Source organism: Pan troglodytes, chromosome 5 (genome assembly GCF_028858775.2).
Source record: "Pan troglodytes isolate AG18354 chromosome 5, NHGRI_mPanTro3-v2.0_pri, whole genome shotgun sequence".
Classification (NCBI taxonomy): Eukaryota; Metazoa; Chordata; class Mammalia; order Primates; family Hominidae; genus Pan; species Pan troglodytes.
The window spans coordinates 41586415-41607675 of record NC_072403.2 but is presented as its reverse complement, the minus strand read 5'-3'; the positions used below and the strand labels follow the sequence as shown (position 1 = coordinate 41607675).

The 21261-nt window shown below is 52.3% G+C and overlaps 1 protein-coding gene across 1 annotated transcript in view; it reads left to right on the top strand.

The window, feature by feature from the left end:
- The first annotated feature begins 4545 nt into the window (after window positions 1–4545).
- Window positions 4546–21261, top strand: part of FKBP5 (FKBP prolyl isomerase 5) — a 155182-nt gene continuing 138466 nt past the window's right edge. Inside the window, exons 1-2 of the mRNA XM_016955334.3 lie at window positions 4546–4687; window positions 12318–12538. The gene's annotated coding sequence lies outside the window, so the exon portion shown is untranslated. The remainder of the gene's footprint in view (window positions 4688–12317; window positions 12539–21261) is intronic.

The window sequence follows — 21261 nt, the reverse complement described above, 5'->3', positions numbered from 1 at the left end:
CCCTGGTCTTCTTAAAGTCAATCAATCCCAACTCCTGTAATCCATGTAACTGCTTTGAGTGACTCTGGAGCCATCTTTGAAGCCCCCACAAATACCTAAATGAGGAACAGGAGCCCTACAACACATTCCCCTAAACTGTGTTCCTAAGAACCATCCAACTTCCTGTGGAATCCTAAGGCCCCTTCCTCATTCTCTTTACCAGTATCCTGGCAATGGTTGTTTGAGCCTAGTTAATGACAGAAGCTCCAGACAGATGCTGTTGGGGGTCCTCTACGAAAAGACACCGCCATTCCCGAGGGTGACGCTGCAGCGGCCCAGCACTTGTGCGCATAGAAGCTAAGGGGAAATTACCCTACCCTAAACTCCAGTGAAAAGCCCTTTGCAGTCCGACAGGCTTGCATTCACATCCCAACAGTGTGGGGTTTGGACAAATTCCATAATCTGAGTCTGTTTCCTCCTCTAGAATGCGAGTCTATGAATTCCTGTCTACTGCCTGGAAGTGCCGCTGTCAGGACTGAGATAATGTGTGTACTTTCGGTGCACAGGGGACGCTCAACACGTGCGAGCTTCCCTTGCAGAAAGCCAAGAGATGAAAGGCTGGGGGCCGCCCCTGCCTTAACGTGGATCCCACACTCTCCGAGATCATCTCCCCAGCTAGCGCTTACTCCTGCCCAGGAACCAGATCCTGGGGCCTCCGGGTAGCTCAGCCTAAGGCGCGGGGAGCAGAGGGGGCCAGCGCCCCCAGAGGAGGAGGTTGCGGGGGGGGGAAGGAGGCCGCGCCTTTCCCCGTCCCGGGCCTCCCCCGGTCTTGCTCTCCCTCCCCGGACTACCTCCTCCCCCCGCGCGCATCCGGCGACGGGCACAGGATGTTCTTTCGCTCCCGTCCCCGCTCCGCCCCCGCTCTCACTTTCTCTTCGCTCCCCTCCCCCACTCCCGCCGCGCCCGGCGCCGGCACCTAGTTTAACTCTTTCTCTCCCGCGCTCGGCGGCGCCTGCGCGCCTCCTAGGCGGGGGTCCCATCCTTCCCGCCCGCCCCCTAGGACGCGGAGCGACGGGGCTGCCCGGGAAGGGGCGGGCCTGAGCTGAGCGCTGGGCCCAGGTTCTCAGGATCTTGTGGCCCGCAGCTGTTGGAGAGGGCTCACTGGGAGCCGGCACTCTCTAGAACCCCCGCTAGTTCACCCGGGTGAGGGTGGGGGTGGAGGTGGGTACCCACACTCGAGACAACTGCGCGCCCGAGAAGGGCGGCCAGGCGGGCTTAGTTAGATGCTGGCCCGGCGGGAGGCGAGTACGGTCAAAGGCCACCAACCTCATCCTCCCCCCAGGTTCGGATGCGGAGGGGCCCAGGGCACCCGGAGAGGATGGAGAGAGGCCACGCCCCTCGCGACGTCACTGATGTCAAGGCAACCGGGGGCGGGACGGTGGGCTAGAGAAGGGCAGACCTCAGGGAGTTGAGGCTGCCGGTGGCTCTGGGACGGGGTGGGGGTGGGGGCGCAGCGGGGGCGGGCTTTTCAATTTGCTTCACTCAATGATGTCCAAAAAACGGAGTGAGGGTCAGCTTCTGTTCGCTCGTTGATTCAACAGGCATTTATTGAGCGTTATGCTTGGGGCTGTGCTTAGGCACTGGGATATTGCGTGCTATCCGAACCCTGCCACTTGTTGTGAACTAGGGTAGGGTGGCTCTGCGTCCCTGGAACGGACGTAATTATTAACAGTGCCCCTTTTCAAGTTTAAAGTGTCCCAGTATGGGCAGTAGTTAAGGAACACCTTCCTCCCAATTTAGGAAAGGCTCTAACCATACGGGGAAGGAATATAAACTATTGGGTACAACAGGCACTTTCCTGGTGCTTTGTATTCTCTGTAATTTTTGCCCCTCATTCTGCAAAACAAGTGTCACTAGCAACTTTTACAGACGAAGAAACTGGCTCAGAGAGGTTAAGAGACTTACCCAGGGCCAAACAGCTAAGTGTTGGAACCAGGATCCAGACCCAAGTTTTATGTGCCCTCCAAAGTATTTCATGCCCACTTCTCAAAATAAGTAAATGGTATCAAATAAATAAAAGACACTGTCCCTGCCATTAAGGAGCCTACAGCCTATGGGAGAAAGGGTTTAAAATACTGCAGGACATAACTAAGCAATAAAATATAGAAAAGATTAGGCAGGGTGCGGTGGCTCACACCTGTAATCCCAGCACTTTGGGAGGCTGAGGCGGGTGGATCACCTGAGGTCAGGAGTTCAAGACCAGCCTGACCAATATGGTGAAACCCTGTCTCTACTAAAATGCAAAAATTAGCCGGGCATGGTGGCGTTCAACTGTAGTCCCAGCTACTCGGGGGGCTGAGACAGGAGAACTGCTTGAACCGGGGAGGCAGAGGTTGCAGTGAGCCGAGACTGCCCCACTGCACTCCAGCCTGGGCAACAGAGCAAGACTCCATCTCAAAAAATAAAAAAAAAAAAAAAGGAAAAGATTAAAGGCAGCTCACAGGCTCAGAGGGAAGCCACTAGTTACGCCACTCTCCTTTCCACCTTCTGCCCTCCTCTGTGGTTTTGTTCTCTTACTGAGCAGGCATCTGCCCTCCTAGCAGGCATCTGCCCTCATTCTACTCTGCACCCAAGGTTTTGCAGTTGGTATTTGCCACAACCTCCCTGATATTAACTTGGATGTCAGCCTCTCCCTTCCCCACCAGCCACCACCCCCCGCCCCCCACCAAAGATTTTGGGGAAATGAAAAATAGTGGCACTTCAAACAAAAGGGCCCCAGTGAGCATCAGTAAGCCAATAGGCTTGATGGGACTGGGGAGACCAAGGCAGGAGAGAGAATAGGAAGGATGGAAAGGGAACATCACCAAATGAATGGGTCACTTGAGGAACATTTGCTGCCCTACTGCTGTGCAGGAGGCACTGCACTAAACCCCGTGGCCTGGACATGCCATGAATGAACTCAGGTCCCATCACAGAGAGTACACAGGTTAGCTAGTGTACTCACTGTGCTTGGTTGAGGAGTCTGAAGTTGATAACATACACAATAAATGATGTTTGAGAAAGATTATTCCAGCAGGGTGTGTAGGAGGAAGGAAAAAGAAAGGACAGTGTGGCAGCTGCTGTGAGAATTTGGGCCAAAGGTGGACTCTATGGGGCTGGAGGGGAAAGGGTGAAGGAGAAAAGTAATGAACAAACAATATCTTTTGAAATAAAAGCAACAAAGGGAAGAATTTGATAAGAGATCAGACATAAGGATGGTGAAGGAGAGAAAGCAGTTAAAAATGAATCTACCTTTGCAGTGAGTTTTAGGACTGGGAGGGTCATGGTGGGCAATGGGGAGGAGCTGGTATGAGGGGCATGAATATGAGTTCAGTCACTTCTAGGCCATGTAAGGGCAGGTGTCCTGTAGGTGACTGGACTTGGAGATAGGGAAGTCCAGAAGAGCAGTGGGCTGCTGTCTGAGAGTGTCCCTGTCACAGCCTCGAGCAATCACTGACCTGGGATCATGGACAGATTTCAAGCATCAGGAAGAAGGTGGGAGTAGATGGCAGTGAAGGTGCCTCCCGACTGGGAGATGCAGTGTGCATTGGCTGGGTAAGAGCCTGTGTGGGAAGCGTGATGTGTGTATGGGAAGGGGGTCCACGGCCCAGGCCTGTGTTGGCATCTTTAGCCACAGAGGGTGCCAGAGATGCCACCAGATGGCAGGAGGCCCAGGTGAGGCACTTCAGCAGCCTGAGGTCCCTCCCCTAGGCCCACTCTCAAAGGCCCTGGAGCCCAGGCCTATGCTGCCTGCCAGGGCCTTTCCCGGAACCACTCCTCCCCGCCTGTCCTGGCACTCTCCAGGCACAAAGCATCCCTCAGGGCACTGCGCAGGCACCCCAGGAAGCTGGGACGTGAGACAGGTCCCCACCCCCAGGAATAACCCTGCTCTGGGCTGCTGTCATCCTCACAATGGCCCCACAAGACGCCAGGAGACAGCATAGGGACAGCATAAGTCCCCAGTGGGGACCCCAAATGGGACCCCATTTCCCCTGCATAGAGGGGGAAGGAGGAGCTTTGTGGCTAGGTGGCAGGATTCCTGGGTCTTTATTGTGGTTTGGGGGTGGGGGCAGAAAAGCAGGGTCTCGGGCTTCAAAACACCACACCACCTGCCTCTCCCTCCCTCCGAGGAGGAAATCTTCAGGGGCCTAGTGGTTTTGAGGGGAGGGGGCAGGAAGAGACTCTGAACTCTGGGTCAGCTGAGGACAGAGATAGGGGAGATCCTCTTGCCCTATGTCCCACTTTTCTCCTAGGATCCCCTTCCTCGGCTCCCTACTCCACCACTACCCCAGAACAAACTCCTACCTCTGTTTGCAACTAAGAGTTACATCCCCCATGCCAAGACCTTCCGAGGCGTCCCAGAGGGGTGAGGTTTGGGGAAAACAGGACATGTACACAGCAGCTGTGTGCCTGGCCACACCTGTCGGGTGGGGTGAGGAGAGTGCTTCTCCCAGGTGGGCAGAGCCTGCTGCGCTCAGGCTGGGGGCTGGGAGACGCTTTAATAGAGGGGCGAGAAGGCAGAGGGATGCGCAAACCGGCCACGTGGAGGTCTCGCGCGGCAGGCTGGGGCGCGAGCAGAGGAGCGGGCCGTATGCTTGCCCCTCCCGTTCCAGGGAGCTGCCGAGTGCCGGGTCGTCGCTGACCGCAGGCTGCAAGAGCGGTTGATCTGGTGAGCGAGCACACCCACTTACCCAGCTGCTGAGTCAGGCTGTTCTCGCTCGCGCTCGCCCGCCCGCCCGCCCGCTCGGGACATTGTGTTCCAGCCCCGGCGCGCTGGCAGCGGGCCCAGGCGCTCACACCAGCCTCCTCGCCCTGTTTGTGCTCGCGGCTTGCGCTCGGCGCGCAGTCTCCCGGCCGCCGCAACCATGCGATTGCACGCTGGGGCAGGGGTTGGCGAGCAACCTCCGGGGCGCGCGTGGGCCCCGCAGCCCTGCCCACTCACCGGCCTTAGAGCACCCAGACCTAGCCATCCCCCATTTGCCCCTGCTTGGGTACCCCAGGCTTGGGTGGCGCCTGGATTAGCACAGCTGGGGGAGGGAGCAGGTGTGGGGAGCTCTACGAGCAGAAGGAGCCACCCAGGCTGCCGCCAGCGCTCTCCAGCGCTCAGTCCGTGCTTCTCCAGCGCTCAGTCCGGGGGGCGGGAGGAGGATAGCTGGAGCTCGCCAGCCCCAGACTTGCGAGACCTGGGACGCAGTCACGTGACAACGGAAGCCCGTGTTGAGGGGGCCAATTCAAGCAATCCCCAGGAGGAGCCTCCCCTTTCCTAGCCCCCCTTCCCTGATCCTTCACAGAAGCCTGGAACACGGAGACTCCAGGGATTCCCGGGGCTGGCAAACCAAGCCCAGCCCTTTTGGACGGTTTGGGAAATCCCTGGCACGACGCCGGGAGTAGGGAGAGCCCAGACACTGGCGGGTGGGTGTGGACGACAGGGTGAAAGAAGGGCAAGGCCAAGGAAGACGACCCCAAACTGCCCCTGGAATCTGACCCTTCCCTGTGTTTAGCTCCAAACCCCCGGTTTATTCAGAGCCACGTTTTCTCCTTACCCATCCTTCTGTGGAAAGACATCACTAAGTGCTGGTCCTAAAGATCCCACCCTCTCCAAACCAAGGAGGGAACAAAGGATTTATATAGCGCGTTTACCGTGTGGAAGGCTCTGTATTGGGTCCTGCTAAAGAATGTCACCATGAGGTTAAGACACAGTCCTGAAGTCCTTTGTTCTCCCTCCTTCCCACCTCCACAGTTTGCTGTGCCATTTGTCATGCCAGGAGTGCCCGTCCTCCCTGTCTACCCATCTCTGCTGCTCCGGCTCATAAAGCTTCCTTGAAACAGTGCCAGCCAAATCTGATTCCTGTCTCCTCTGAACGCCCAGCACACTCAGTTTGTACCTTTCTCACGGCACAGCGTGTGGCCTGTCTCATATTCTAGCGATCTGTTTACTAATCCTGTTCTTCTAACCAGATTAGAAAGTCCTTGAGGCAGAAACAAAGTCTGCTTCTTCTTTGAGCCCTCTCCTCCACTGCCCCCGCCTCCCACCACCATTCCAACTCATCCCCCACAGGCCAGGCTTGGCACTGGAGTTCATGTTCAATAAATATTGGGTGTATTGAAATGATATCCTCCCCTTGGGCAATTGAAGAGACAAACACGCTGGATGTTAGGTTAAATAATAACCCAAGCCAGCAGGTGGTGAGTACCAAATGTGTGTAATAGCTATAGGGACTCAGAAGAAAGAAGGTGGTGATATGGGAGAAAGATCCCAGGAGGTTCTAGGCCTTGAGCGCTGTGTGTGTGTGTGTGTGTGTGTGTGTGTGTGTGTGTGTGGAGGAGGAGGAGATGGGAGGGGTGGACGTGACTCATTCTGCTTGACATCACCACAAAACAACCTCCACGCTAGGCACTTCACATGCATTATCTCTAATATTTAAGGTTGGGGGGATAGGATTGGGAGGCTTGGAGGGCACAGTGCCCAAGCCAGGCCTGCCTTCCCAAAGCCAACCAGAGCGTAGAGGCAGCCTTGGATCTGGGCTCCCCACCCTCAGTCCCTGGGCACTGCCTGTTCTCTGGCCTGCCACTCCTACGTACTACACCCAAGAGAGCTGCCCAGCACTGCCTAGTTCTGGATGCACTCTGGTCCCACCCTGGTGAACAACTGCCTGTGTGACCTTGGACAAGGCACTTCCTCACCGTCATCTGTACCTCTCTTGCAGCCCTTACAGGCTGTGACTTCCAGTCGGTATCCAAGTGATGCTTGCCGCCTTTCCGGGTGTCACCTAGGCTGCTGGGGCTGTCTGCACCCTACATTCCCCCAAACACCCCCATGCATACACACTCATTGCTCCCTCCCAGTCTGGAGCTGCTGAGAGGAACAGGGTACAGAGTGTGAGCAGGGATGGTAGGTTTCCTGTGGTTGCAAAAGGAACATCAGGACTTTCCCTGCGGTGCCCCGAGCTGTGGGAGAAGTGGGGGAGGAGGAGGCAGGGCCAACCTCGAAGGAACCTCTGCTCTCTTCCCTCCCCTTTTTAGTGCTCACAGCTCTCAAAAAGGCTGGTACAGTTTGTTACGCTGGGACCGGAATGTACCGTGTGTTTCATATGGCCTCTGTCCAGTCCTACACTGGCCGCTTTATATTTATACTTCCTTCTTTAGCTGTGGCATCCTGCTGTCAGTTACCCCTGCTCTCATCTCCCCATCTTCCACTTGGGCTCCCCAACTCCCCATGGATCAAGAAATGAGTCTCCTGCTTCCCACTCCCCGTCTTTAGGTTCTAAACTCTTGCTGGGGGTGGGAAGGTGGGGTGCAGAGAGACCCTGGAGAAGTTAGACTCCAGAAGGGTGAAGCCCCCAGTCCTTTCTCTCTCCCATCACCCAGCCTTGAAACTGCCTCTAAAGCTATGGAGTCTCCACACCAGGTCTGGAGTTTCTCTGGACCCTTGAGGCTGATCCCTCTCCCCTTGCCAGCCTTGTTTCCCAAGCATTTTAGCAATATTCCTGAGCCCAGCTAGACAAGTGACAGCACTATGTAAGTTGCCTCCAAGAGCTCGGCAGACCTGGTAATCACAGATCCTTCCTTGTCAGTCACAGAGAACAGAGGCAGAGGTGGGGGCCTCGCGGCAGGGAGGGGGATCTACCCATCCTCTCACCCCCAGGAGTCACACATTCCTAATGGAATTTGACACTTGATGATTTCTCAATGATTTTCTGAGTTGTGACCAGTTTAATCTCCTCAAAGTGGCTTAGATATTGAGAGATCAATATGTTTATGATCTGGCCTTCCTCTCCCAGGAGCATGGGATATTATTATTCACATTGATGGCTAATCTTGATTGCTTATATGGAGAACTATCTCTGCACACCAACCCCCAACAGCGTTTGGAACCCAAAGACTGTGGCGCAGGAGACTCACTACTAGACCCAAGGTTGAGGTTCAGGTCTTTATTTACAGGATCTCATTTACTCCTCACAACAATTCTGGGGTGTGGGTGCTATTGTTAGCCGTCTTTGACAGTTAAGGAAACTGAGGCTCAGAAAAATGACAGAGCTCAGCTGAGATTCACACTCAGGTCTGTCTGACATCAAAGCCAGCACCTATTTTTTTTTTTTTTTCTGAGACAAGGTCTCACCCTGTTGCCCAAGCTGGAGTACAGTGGGGAGATCATGGCTCACTGCTCCCTCAACCTCTGGGGCTCAAGCAGTCCTCCCACCTCAGCCTCCTGAGTAAACGTCCCAAGTAGCTGGGATTACAGGTGTGAACCATCTCACCTGGCCAAAGCCAGCACTTCAAAATAGTCTTCGAGATTGCTCAGATTATGTAACTAAAATGCAAATTCTCCATTTTTCAAGCCTCAGAGTCTTACTCCCTTCTCCCTTCAAATGAAGGAGAACTCTGCCTCCTTGGAGCTCCTGCATGCCTTGAGGTGTGATCTGACAGCTAGAAAATTGTTTTTAGCCCATTCAACAGGCTGAAATCTGGATACTAGCAAGGCCCCAGAGGACAGTCTCAGCAGTGGAGTTGGATAGTCAGGCCTGCTGGCTGTGGGCTCCGTGTGTCTCTTGGCTGGCTGGCATGCCTGCTGCCCCTCACCCTTCACCCAGGAATAAACTTCCTGGTTGTATTGATTTGGCTCTGGGATCCAAAAACCAGGGGCTGAGCCTGGGTTCCAGGGCTCTGAAGTCAGGTCTATCTGCAGCACCCAGTGACAGTGACACGGCCTCTCTTAGGACCCGTTTACAGCAGGCCGTTGGGAGAAAGCACCACCGTTATGTCAATCCCTGGCACTTATATCAGGCTGTGTACATTTAATGTACCTGCCTTAACTCAGTATGATCTTAATATGCCTCTAAAGTGAGAATCAGACCCGCTTTCCTGCTGGGAAAACTGAGGCAAGAGCAGCTAAGTTGCTTGCCTAAGGGCAAGAAACTAGGTTTGTAGTTGCTGTCTGGGGTACTTTGTTTCCTATCACAGGGCCTCTCCTGAGCTAAGAGAGGAAAAGTTTTCCAAGATGTCCTGATGATGTGTGGGCTTTCATTCAGCCCCATCACCCAAGGAAGGGACCACAGCACCACACTGCCCGTGCCAGCCTTATCTGCCTACCCCCAGGGGATGAAGCAGGGACCCCAGACGTAATGTATTTAGTTGGTCTGTCCTGGTCTCTGGCAATCTGTCCTCTATGGCTCTCATGGGCACATTTTGTCTTTCTGACCTTCTTCTTTCTCTGAGTTCGTTCTTCTTTGTTTATCTTTCCTTCTGAATTTCTCTCTCCTTGTTCACTGAGAGTCCTGTTTACCTCCATCTATCGGTGTTTACTTTTTATTTTTGCTTTTTGTATTTCCAGTCTTCTGGGAATTTTCCCAAGATCCCTTCTGCCTTCTTCCCTCTGACACCATCTTTTTTCCCAGGAAGCATCTTCCATTTGTTCCTACCTCCACGCCCTATGCCTCACCTTGCCCCAAGCTTCTGCCAGTGTCAGATTGCTCAGCCTTGTTAATCCAGTGGGCACTTACAGAGCACCTACTGTGTGTCCCAGGAATTGAGTTAATGCCCTGGGAACCAAAGTCCTACACCTGTGCCTGGGCATTTATTTATTTATTTTTATTTTTATTTTATTTTATTTATTTATTTTTTGAGATGGAGTCTCGCTCTGTCACCCAGGCTAGAGTGCAGTGGTGTGATCTCAGCTCACTGCAACCTCTGCCTCCCGGATTCAAGCAATTCTCCTGCCTCAGCCTCCCAAGTAGCTGGGATTACAGGCCCCCGCCACCACGCCCAGCTAATTTTTTGTATTTTTAGTAGAGACGGCGTTTCACTGTGCTGGCCAGGATGGTCTCGATCTCCTGATCTCATGATCCGCCCGCCTTGGCCTCCCAAAGTGCTGGGATTACAGGCGTGAGCCATCGCGCTCGGCCATGCCTGAGCATTGATTAAGCACCTACTGTGTGTGTGTGCCAAGTATTGTGCTACAAACTGGGGACACAAAACCTGGTCGCTGCCCTCCTATGGGCTACTTGGGAAGTCTGAGTCCCTGGTTTACTTGGGAAAATGCACAAAAACGGATCATTATAATGTCTTGGGAAGTTGGGGACTGGGTGTGGCCAGAGCAGAAGGTTCAGGGAGAGAGGAATTGGCCAGGCAGAGCAAGGGTGCAGGACGTTCCAGGTGGAAGGAACAGTGTGTATAAAAGCACACAGGCGTGAAGCAGCCCGGTGTTCTCTGGTGGGCACTGGGAGTTGTTTGGTCTGGCTGGACATGGAGTGCAGGTTGGAGAGCCCAGGGAGATGAGGCCAGAGGCAGGCAAGCCCAGATGGTGCAGAACCTCGTGTTCCAGCAAGAGTTGACCTTTATCCTGCAGCAGCCGGAAGCCCAGGCAGCCTCATGGTTCCCTGCAGCCCGGGAGCTTCAGGGCTGAGCCTGGGCCAGAGCCAGGCCCAAAGCACTCTCCTCCGATCCCCCATTAGCCCACATTCACAGCCCTCAGCAAGGCCTGTGAGAGTTAGTCACTTAAATATAATGCTATTTCCAAAGCTCATTCATTCATTCATTCATAAATGTTTAGCAAGCGCTGATGTTTGCCAGGTGCTGCTCTGAGCACCGTGAATGGGTCATTAAACCCCACAGAGGTTCCAGCTTTCAAGAAACTTATATCCTTGGCAGTTGGGAAGGGGACAGGCCATAAAAAAAAAAACAGAACAAATAAGTAAGAAAATTTCAGATCACAATATGTGCAAAGAAGAACATGAATAGGGATGCGATGGAGTGTGATGGGGGTCTGCTGAGTACTCAGGGAAGGCTGCTCTGAGGAAGGTTATATTTGAGCTGAGATCTGGATGACAAGAATAAACCAGTCATGTTAACATCTGGAGGCTGAGGGTTTCAGGCACAGGGAACAGCACAGCACATGCAAAGTCCTCAAGGCAAGAAAGAGCTTTGTGTTTTCCAGGTTTAGAAAAAAGGCTGAGTTCAAATCCACTACTCTCCAGTAATCCTCTGCAAGGATTATTACACCCATTTTGTAGAGATGGAAACTGAGGTTTGGTCAGGAAGGTTAGTTTCTTGGTCAAAATCACAACTGGGAGTACGCATTTTGGCTGTAAAGCCACTATTGTCGGCTGGGCATGGTGGCTCATGCCTGTAATCCCAGCACGTTGGGAGGCCGAGGCGGGCAGATCACCTGAGGTCAGGAGTTCAAGACCAGCCTGACCAACATGGAGAAATCCCGTCTCTACTAAAAATACAAAATTAGCCGGGCGTGGTAGCGCATGGCTGTGGTCCCAGCTGCTCGGGAGGCTGAGGCAGGAGAATCATTTGAACCCGGGAGGCGGAGGTTGTGGTAAGCCGAAAGCATGCCATTGCACTCCGGCCTGGGCAATAAGAGGGAAACTCCATCTAAAAAAAAAAGCCACTATTTTGGGGTGTGTGTATATGTGTGTTTTTTAAATAAAAAAATCAAGTTCAGCAACCATGTGTCCTAAATTATCTAGAATGGTCAAATTTCTAAAATTCTTTTTTTTTTTTTTTTTTTGGAGACAGAGTCTCGCTCTGTGGCTGTGAGTGCAGTGGCACGATCCCAGCTCACTGCAACCTCCACCTCTCGAGTTCAAGCAATTTTCCTGCCTCGGCCTCCCAAGTAGCTGAGATTACAGGCGCCTGCCACCATGCCTGGCTAATTTTTGTATTTTTAGTAGAGACGGGGTTTCACCATGTTGGCCAGCCTGGTCTCAAACTCCTGACCTCAGGTGATCCACCCGCCTCAGCCTCCCAAAATGCTGGGATTACAGGTGTGAGCCACCGTGCCCGGCCCTAAAATTCTTATTGTCTTCTGGACAGTCATCTTGGACATGCTCTGTGTTCCATATCATGACTTCAAGCCTTGCCTTTTTCATGTACTACCAGTGGGATCCTAGACTAGCACTTTACCACTTTAAGCCTCAGTTTCCTAATTTGTAAATAGGGAGGAATTGTAATCATTCCAATATCACAGGCTTGCTGGGAGGATTAAATGAGATCATCCACATCAGGGTCATCACAGTGCCCGGAATGGGGTACCTGTGAAATTAATGGTGATTCTTCTTTATTGTTACCTTGGAAAATGGAAGCCAACTGCAGGATAATCGTGGCTCCAAGGAGCTGCACAGAGAAAGAGAGACCAACAATGTGAGGCCTCTGATGCATGAGACAGGCAGGGGAGTAGTGGGAGGAGAGAGCAAGAGTGAGCAGCCAGGAGGGCCTCTTCCCTTCCCTTTACTCAGCCTCTCACTCCTCTGCTAGGATCCTGCATTGACACATCTTGTACTTCCTGTTTCCAGGGAAATTCCTCGCTGCCGGACTGCGCCCACCCTTGAGGACCTCACAATCTCTTTGGGCAGAGCGAAAGCCAGACAGAGACAGGGACTACGAAGCGACAATCCCCAGCCCTGTGTGTGCAAGGAGCCCCCGAGGGGCAGGCAGCCACGCTGCAGAAGGCTAGACTCTCCGACCCCCAGGGAGCCTGGTGTGGGCTGCAGGGACAGAACGCTTCTCAGAGGAGGTAGGGACCCCATGGAGTACGTGACGCCTGGCCCTCCAGCTGCATGCTCCAGTTATCAGGACAGAGACCCCTCCCCACCCATTCCCAGGCTTCCCTGGCTTCCTGCTCTGCTGCTGGGAGGCCCTGTCACCACACATGCGCGTGCACGCACTAACATACACACACCCCTCTCAGGCACCCCCGGAAGACCAGCTGCAGCTGGAGGTGGGGGTGCACGGAGCACAGCCAGGGTTCTCAGATCCCTAGCCTGCTCTCCCACCCCGCCCTAGCCCCCAACTGCCGAGCTGCTTCTAGTTTTAAAGCAAAACATGACTCTGTCCTTCCTGCTGCTCAGTGGCAGCAACACTGCCTGGGGTTATTTTTAGCAGGGATGCAGGGAAGGCACAGTTCTCCTTGACTTTAACTAGGGACAACCCCCACCCCTCAGCCAAGACTCACTGGAGGAGGCCGGGTACGGAAACCCCCCTCCCAGAAAGGGGAAATGGTGTGTTTTCTGTTCCTTCAATTCACTAGAATGGGAGTTGCAGTCAAGCTTGGGGTTGAACTGATGGGAAATTCTAGGTTCCAAAGCCTGTGGGCTCTGCCCCATCCCTGGTCCGGGAAGCAAGAGGCACATGGTGTCTGGAGTCGAGGTGCCCTGTCTGTGGGTGTTGGTGTCCCTGGGAAACTGCTTGGTTATAGCCAGGCTCTGTGGACTACACAGGGGCACCAGGTATTGTGGGTGGTGTTTCACAGGCGCTGGCTAAATAATTCATTAAACTGAGCATGTCCGTTCCGTGTATTTTTCTGTATGTGTATCTTTTAGATGCTAGCAGTACTTTATGAGGTATAATGTACATACATTCCACATACAGTAAAATGCACAGATCTTAAGTGTACAGCCTGATGAATTTTGACAAATATATCTGCCCATGTAACCATCACCTAGATCAAGATTTCAGACATTTTCACCACCTCCAAATTCCTTCGTGCCCCCTTCCAGTCAGTCTCTACCGCAGAGGCAACTGATTCTGATTTCTATCACCATAGATCATGTGTGTGTTTTACAAAGTTAAAAGAAATACAGCTGCTGTCATAGAAGAGGGAAATGAGCAATAAAGTTCTTAACATGAAAGGGAGGCCTCAAAAAAGGGGTTACTGGAACTGGAAAAAATGAAGGTATCATTGGCTGGGAAACAGGAGGTTTCAGACCCAGCCCAACCCCTCAGGGTTGGGACCAGAGGGCTTGGGACACTTCTTGGAGCAGAGAGGCTGTGAGTTGGGAGGGGGCAAGGAGAGGGCCAGCTGTGGCTCAGGCTCAGCTGCCTCCTGTTCTGCTAGAGGTCCCTGCCCCTCCTCCAGGCCCTCCCCACTGCACAGTTTCAGCAAGGCCAAGGCTGCAAGGAAAGGTTCTCTCAGGGGCATCTACCCAGAGGCAGAGTTTAGGGCCCCTTTGTAGTTAGATTATTTGTTTTTCTTGCCTTCCTCTTCAAGGTTTGGAACTCCTATATCCTTTGTCCTGCCTGGGGAGGGGAGAGGCTGAGGCTGTCAAAGTAGAGTGCTAAGGAAGAGTCACGATGCTTTTCATTCTTTCCTTCCTTTCTTCATTCAAAAACAGTTATTTGAGCACCTGTGTTGTGCTGTAGATTCTGCTAGGTGCTGAGGATAGGAGAATAACTAAGCCACATTTTAGCTTGCTATGGAGTCCGAATTGGGATTCCCAGGTGAGGCCGGGCCTTATACCTCCTTTGTATTGGAGATGAGGGGCCCAAAGAGGGGAAGTGACTTATTCAGAATCACACAGCTAGCTGCTGGCAGAGGAAGGCAAAGAACAGGGATCCCTGATTCAGCCCTAGATGGGGATAAGAAAGCAAAGGAAACCAAACCAACAGCCGACTCCCCGGTGTTCCCTCCTGCAAGCTTTTTAGGGTAACAAAAATCACTGACCTGGAGTAAGAGGACCTCATTTCTACTGCTAGGTCTTAGAAACACTTCCTCTCTCTGGGCCTCAGCTTTCTTCCATGAACATGCGGGAGGCAGCTTGCAGAGGACCTCTGGCTCTCGCGAGCACACCCTGCATTTTCCCGCCTCTGTGCCTTTGCTCGAGTTGTTTCTGCCGCCTGGAATGCCCCCTTTCCCCTCCCACTTCCTTCCTCTGACATTCTCCTAATCATTTATGGCCTAATTCAAATGCTGCCCCCAGAGGCCCCCCAGTCCTTGGACATCTGGGGAGTGGTGTCATCCAGGTCTCCACTACTAGAACAGACAGAGCTGCCTCCATTTTGCAACCCTCCCATCCTAGGGCACAGCCTTCCAGGGAGATGGGGTCTGTTTTGTCAGCCACCGTTGGAGGAATCGAAGGGACTTATTCCTCCCGCCCTACACTTTCACATGCCCCTTTTCAATGTTCAGAGACTTATGTCTTCCTTCTGCTGGGCCTCCAAGACATTGTGCTTTCTGCTGGCCATGGCAGCCCAGGCTGGAGCATCAAACCTGGGCACTTCTGGCAAAGGTGGCTGCCCTGGGAGGTGACCCCAGGAAGGATGAGACGGCGGGGCCTCAGCCAGAAGCACAGCTGCCCCACCTCAGTCGTCCAGTCCTCATTCACAAACACCCGGGCAGAAATCCTCCTTCCACCACAAACACATGACTCCTGTTCCCACAGCCATGTCCAGACCCATTCCTACCTGCCTGCCCACAACACCGAGTTTGCAAAAATGTCCCCCACGCTCCCACAGCTCCCCTGCCCCTCCCGTGGGTGTGCATTGCCACAGGTGCACATTCATTGCACATACACACAGGGTGCACACAGACATGCACGTGGGCATGTAATGGGCAACACAGATGTGGACACATGCGTGCATACACACAGATGCATACATGGGCATGTAGCCCCACAAACACACGTGCACATGGAGCACACACTCACACATACATGAATACATGGGCACACAGGCACACGTGTGCACACACATGGGCGCACAGGCACACACTCTCACACGTTCTCTCATGATAGGAGGCTCCTCTCCACCCTCAGCTCTCAGGCAAGCCCAGCTCACATGCCTTGAGCTGAGGACACTGTAGGGGAAATGTGGGCTCAGTTGTTGGTTCCCAGCTGCCTCTGGCTTTGTATTCAACTGGAGTATTTTCTATTAATTTTTCCTACTGATGGCCCTGTGGGAATGAGAAAAAGCTCAAGAGCTGTGGGTTTACTCTGGGACAGCACCTTGTTTGGGTGCCTGGCAGGAATAGGGATGGCGGGGGGGCGGGGTAAGGATTCCATCACTTCTAGGAACAAAGGTCTCCAAGGAGCTGAGGTTTGGTGAGACCAGTAAACATGAGGCTGGTCTTTGCTCTCACTGCCACACTCCTCCCTCCAGCCCATCCATTCTTCCCATTGCTGCAGATGCCCCAGGCCCATGCTCTCCCCTGTGGGGAGGTGGGAAGTCTTAGAAGAGGGCTCAGTCCCAAGGTTGATGTGGCAGCTTTGGGACTGGCAGCAGGGTCCCAGGCAGTCTAGCCCTCTTCAACAGAAGGGTGGTTTCTCCCAGACTCCTCCAGGGCAGCACAGCAGGAATTCAGAGACCAGCCAAGTAGGGGGTAATGTTTGCAACCCAATTACCAGATCTCAAGAGTTGGGTAGGGAGGAAGCTTGGATTCCATTAAATCCAATTCAGTGGCAGTCACTGAGTACAGAGCATGTGCCTGGGATGGGTTGGGGCAGGTAGGAAGGGTGAGGGGTGGCACAGAAATCATAAGACACGGTAACTGTCTTCTAAGAGTGTGTGTGTCTTGGTGTGAGAGACTGGGGAACATCACATAGGCAGAAGAACTCCCGAGAATGAATCTCAAACAACGTGCTGCACACTGAGGCCATCACCTCTGCCCCTCCCAGAGCATACAGACACTGCCACCTGCCTGATCTTCCTGTTGTTTTCGTATTTTGTTTTTATTTTAGAGTCAGGATTTCTGTTGCCCAGACTGGAGTGCAGTGGCACAATCGTAGCTCACTGCAACCTTGGAATCCTGGGCTCAAGTGATTCCCCCACCTTGGCCTCTTGAGTACCTAGGACTATGGGTGTGTGCCACCATACCCGGCTAATTTTTAGAAATGTTTTTAGAAACGAGGTCTCCCTACAGTGCCCAGGCTGGGCTCGAACTCCTGGCCTCAAGCAATCCTCCTACCTCGGCGTCTTGAGTTGCTGGGATTACAGATGCGAGCCATTGCCCCCACCTATCTCCCCTATCTTGGTAACTAATGTTGCATGGCAGCCCAGGACACAAACTTTCGGGCCACCCTAGATTCTGCCCTCCCCTACCTCATCCAATCAGTCCTCATATCGCATGGGTTATTCTTGCCCTATCCTTTCCATCCAATCCCTCCTTAAGGCCTCACCACCACTGCCTTGGCGTTTCTCACCACTTCCCTCCCAGGGTTTCTAATGGCACAGGGGCTGGAAGGATCCCATCTTCAGGTTTATACCATCCTCGTCTCTCCATCCTCCACATGGATGCCAGAATGATCTGCCACAAACACATGGCTCATCTGTAACTTAGAGCCCTTCACAGGCTCCTCATTACCATCAGATTGGAAACCCAAATGCCTGGCATGGCACAGCCAGCCGGCCATGCACAGCATGCAACTCGCAGCCTGCCCCCAGCTGCACGTTAAGTTCCAGCCTCATGGAATTCCTCCTGGTTCCCTCAGCTTGCTGTACTGGTGTACGCCTCTGAGCCTTTGTACATGCCGTTCCTGCTGCCTGGATGCCCTTTCCTCCTTGACCTAGCAAGGAACTCCAAATCTTTCTAGACTGAGGGGGGCCCTCTTTGTCTCTATTGGAACACATTTTATAATAGTGCTGGCAATAATGGCACTGTTCTGATTACTTTGCACATACATATATATAAACAAGCTTATATATATAAGCTTGTTTAAGCCTCATAACAACCTTGATAGGTACTATCATTATCATCTCCATCTTCTAGTTGGGAAAAATGATACACGGAGAGATGAAGTAACCAATTGACCTAAGCTGACATGCCTAGTAAGTGGTGGAGTGGGATTTACTCACAGCCAGTTTGGCTGAAGATGCTGTGCACTTAACCACTGCACCACTCACTGTTAAAAGTGTTTGCCAACTCGTAGCTTTCAGCAACCGGCATCAATTAATGTCTGATCAACTAATGAATAAATGAATGGACTCATTAACATTTAATGGAATGCCAGGTGCAGTGGCTCACACCTGTAATCCCAGCACTTTGGGAGGCCAAGGCGGGTGGATCACCTGAGGCCAGGAGTTCAAGAGCAGCCTGGCCAACATGGTGAAAACCTGTCTCTACTGAAAATACAAAAATTACGCAGGCATGGTGGCATGCACCTATAGACTTGGGAGGCTAAGGCAGGAGAATCGCTTGAACCCAGGAGGTGGAGGTTGCAGTGAGCCGACATCGTGCGACTACACTCCAGCCTTTTCTTTCCAAATTAAAAAAATTAATAAATAAATTTAATGGAATGAAGAAGTAGGGCTCACCTTCATTTATGTAAGACATCTGCCATGCTAAAGCTATTTTATTTTTATAGAACACAGAATTTTTTTTTTTTTTGAGACAGAGTTTCACTCTTGTTGCCTAGGCTGGAGTGCAATGGCACGATAGCTCACTGCAACCTCCGTCTCCCAGGTTCAAGCGATTCTCATGCCTCAGCCTCCCAAGTAGCTGGGATTACAGGCTCCCGCCACCATGCTCAGCTAATTTTTGTATTTTTAGTAGAGATGAGGTTTTGTCATGTTGGCCAGGCTGGTCTCAAACTCCTGACCTCAGGTGATCTGCCCACCTTGGCCTCCCAAAATGCTGTGATTACAGGCGTGAGCCACCACACCCAGCAGAACACAGAGTATTTTGAAGAAAATACATTTTGAGAGTAAAATCCTATACATCTTGTTTTTCTTTTCTTTTCTTTTCTTTCTTTTTTTTTTTTTTTTTTTGAGGCAGTGTTTCGCTCTTGTCACCCAGGCTGAAGTGCAATATCTCCATCTTGGCTTACTGCAACCACTGCCTCCCGGGTTCAAGCAATTCTCCTGCCTCAGCTTCCTGAGTAGCTGGGATTACAGGCACGTGCCACCACGCCCGGCTAATTTTTGTATTTTTAGTAGAGACAGGGTTTCACCATGTTGGCCAGGCTAGTCTCAATCCCCTGACCTCAGGTGATCTGCTCACCTTGATCTCCCAAAGGGCTGGGATTAGAAAAGCGTTAGCCACCGTGCCTGGCCTTTTTTTTTTTTTTTTTTTTTTTCTTTTTCTGAGTCTCACTTTGTTGCCCAGGTGGGAGGGTAGTGGCATGATCACAGTTCACTGCAGCCTTGACATTTTGGGCTCAAGTAATCCTCCCGCCTCAGCCTCCTGAATCATTGGAATTACAGGCATGAGCCACCTTGCCCAGCCCATCTTGCTTTTTAAATAGAATTTGTGTGAATCTCCAAGCGTAAGATTTTTCTTTTCTTTTCTTATCTTTTTTTTGAGATGGAGTCTTGCTCTGTCACCCAGGCGGGAGTGCAGTGGCGCGACCTCGGCTCACTGCAACTTCCGCCTCCCGGCTTCAAGCGATTCTCCTGCCTCAGCCTCCTGAGTAGCTGGGATTCAGGATTACCCTGAAACCCTGTCTCTACTAAAAATACGAAAATTTGCTGGGCGTGGTGGCAGGCGCCTGTAATCCCAGCTACTCAGGAGGTTGAGGCAGGAGAATTGCTTGAACCCAGGAGGCAGGCACCATCATGCCCAGCTAATTTTTGTATTTTTAGTAGAGACGGGGTTTCACCATGTTGGCCAGGCTGGTCTTGAACTCCTGACCTCAGGTGATCCACCCACCTCAGCCTCCCAAAGTGCTGGGATTACAGGTGTGAGCCACTGTGCCTGGCCGCCTAAGATTTTTCAAGTCAGTAAAGAGAGATGTCCTCATAACCCCTTAAGGACCTGCTTAACCATGGGTGGGTGTCAGCTCCTTACTAAGCAAGCCCTGTGGTTTTATGCCCCCAGGGAGACAGACCCCCTGAGAAGTGACTCCAGGCCTCAGTTGAAAGAGCCTCACGTCTCAGTGGATGGGCTGGGGACAGAATTGTTCCAATCAGGGATGTCTGTGAGGGATTTCTGGAAGAGGTGAGATTTGGGCTGAGTCTTGACAGATTTTGACAATCAGAGGGAAGGGAGAAGGGCAGGAAGTCAAGAAAATATTTGGACCCCAAGGCTTAGTAGTTGGACAGGTGGGGCAAGAAGGCAGGGGAGAGAGGATGTGAGGGTGTGAGTCCGGAGAGGCAGGTCACAGCCCTTCTGGGTGGCTGCACAGTTTTGGACAAGTGGCTGCTTTTTACATTCTCTGCTACCCTTTATGCAAATTGAGCATTTAAGTCTGGGAGAAAGCTCACATGAGAATCCCCAGGGCAGGAGCGTTTGCTGCTCCTTGGGCCCCCACCCGCCAGCTAGCAGCTTCAGCCTCCTACACTGACTTCTGAGAGGTGCTGTGACTTAGAGCATATGTCACAGCTGTGCTGCTTGCTAGAAGGGTAGGTCTTTTAAAACCTCTGTGCCTTCATTTCCTTAACTGTCAAAGGGTGGTAGTGTCTACCTCATAAGGTTGTTGTTGGAGATTAAATTAGTGAAGGCACCTGAGACCATCTAGACCACCAGCTTCATTAAGTGCCTAGTAGACATTAGCTAATATTGTCACTGGAGCCAACGGTCTTCATAATGAGGCAAAATTCCATTGGGCTGTCCCTCTTCTAGGCCACAGGATTTGGCCTTGGCTGCTGCCTCATTCTAGTCCTAAGATTCCCCCAACAAGTGTGGTTCCCATTGACCTGAGCCACATCCTCCTCACTCACCACATGCCCCAAGGAGTCACTCCCCTCTTTTTGCCCCACCCGCTTATGCCCACTCTACTAATACTGGCTTCATGTTATAAGATTTTTTTCTTTCTTTCTTCTTCTTCTTCTTCTTCTTCTTTTTTTTTTTTAGAGACCAGATCTTGCATTGTCGCCTGGGCTGGAGTGCAGTAGTGTGATCACGGCTCACTGCAGCCTTAACCTCCAGGGCTCAAGTGATCCTCCCACCTCAGCCTCCCAAGTAGCTGGGACTACAGGCACCCACCACCACACCTGGCTTTGGGATAAAATTAGTTTTGCTTTCTGCCCACAGGACCTGAACAGGAAAGCAAAACTGTGATGAAGGTTTACTAAGTAGTTTTGGGGAGTGCCCAGGCCACACGGCCAGCTTCAGTTCTAGGGTCAGCCCAGTTCCTGCCATCAGAAGTGAGTCTCAGAAGACAAGGCATTGGTGCCTCAGCATCTCCCTGAGGGTAGCCAGCTTACCACCCTGCATGTTGCCAGGCTTGGGAGATACCTGTTGGCGGTTTGCATGACAGGGTGAAAGCAGCATCTAGCTACGCAATGACAGCCCTTGGATCTCTGAGAACTAGGCTGGGATGGTAGACAAATCTGGCTCCTTGCTGTGAAGGGGCAGGTAGTGAGAGAATTGGCTTACAAAACAAAGCCTGGGCCCTTTCCTAGTGCCAGGCCCAACTAGCTCTTCCTTAGCAAACCATAAGGGTCTCAATGCTTCTCTTCGAACTTCCAGGCGTATCTCCCTGGAAGATACCTACCACCCCTTACCCTCCTTACCCCCTTCTGGGGCTTTCTCCTGACACCTCCCATTCTGCAAAAGCCTTCTCTAAGATTCCCCTGTAAAATGGAAAC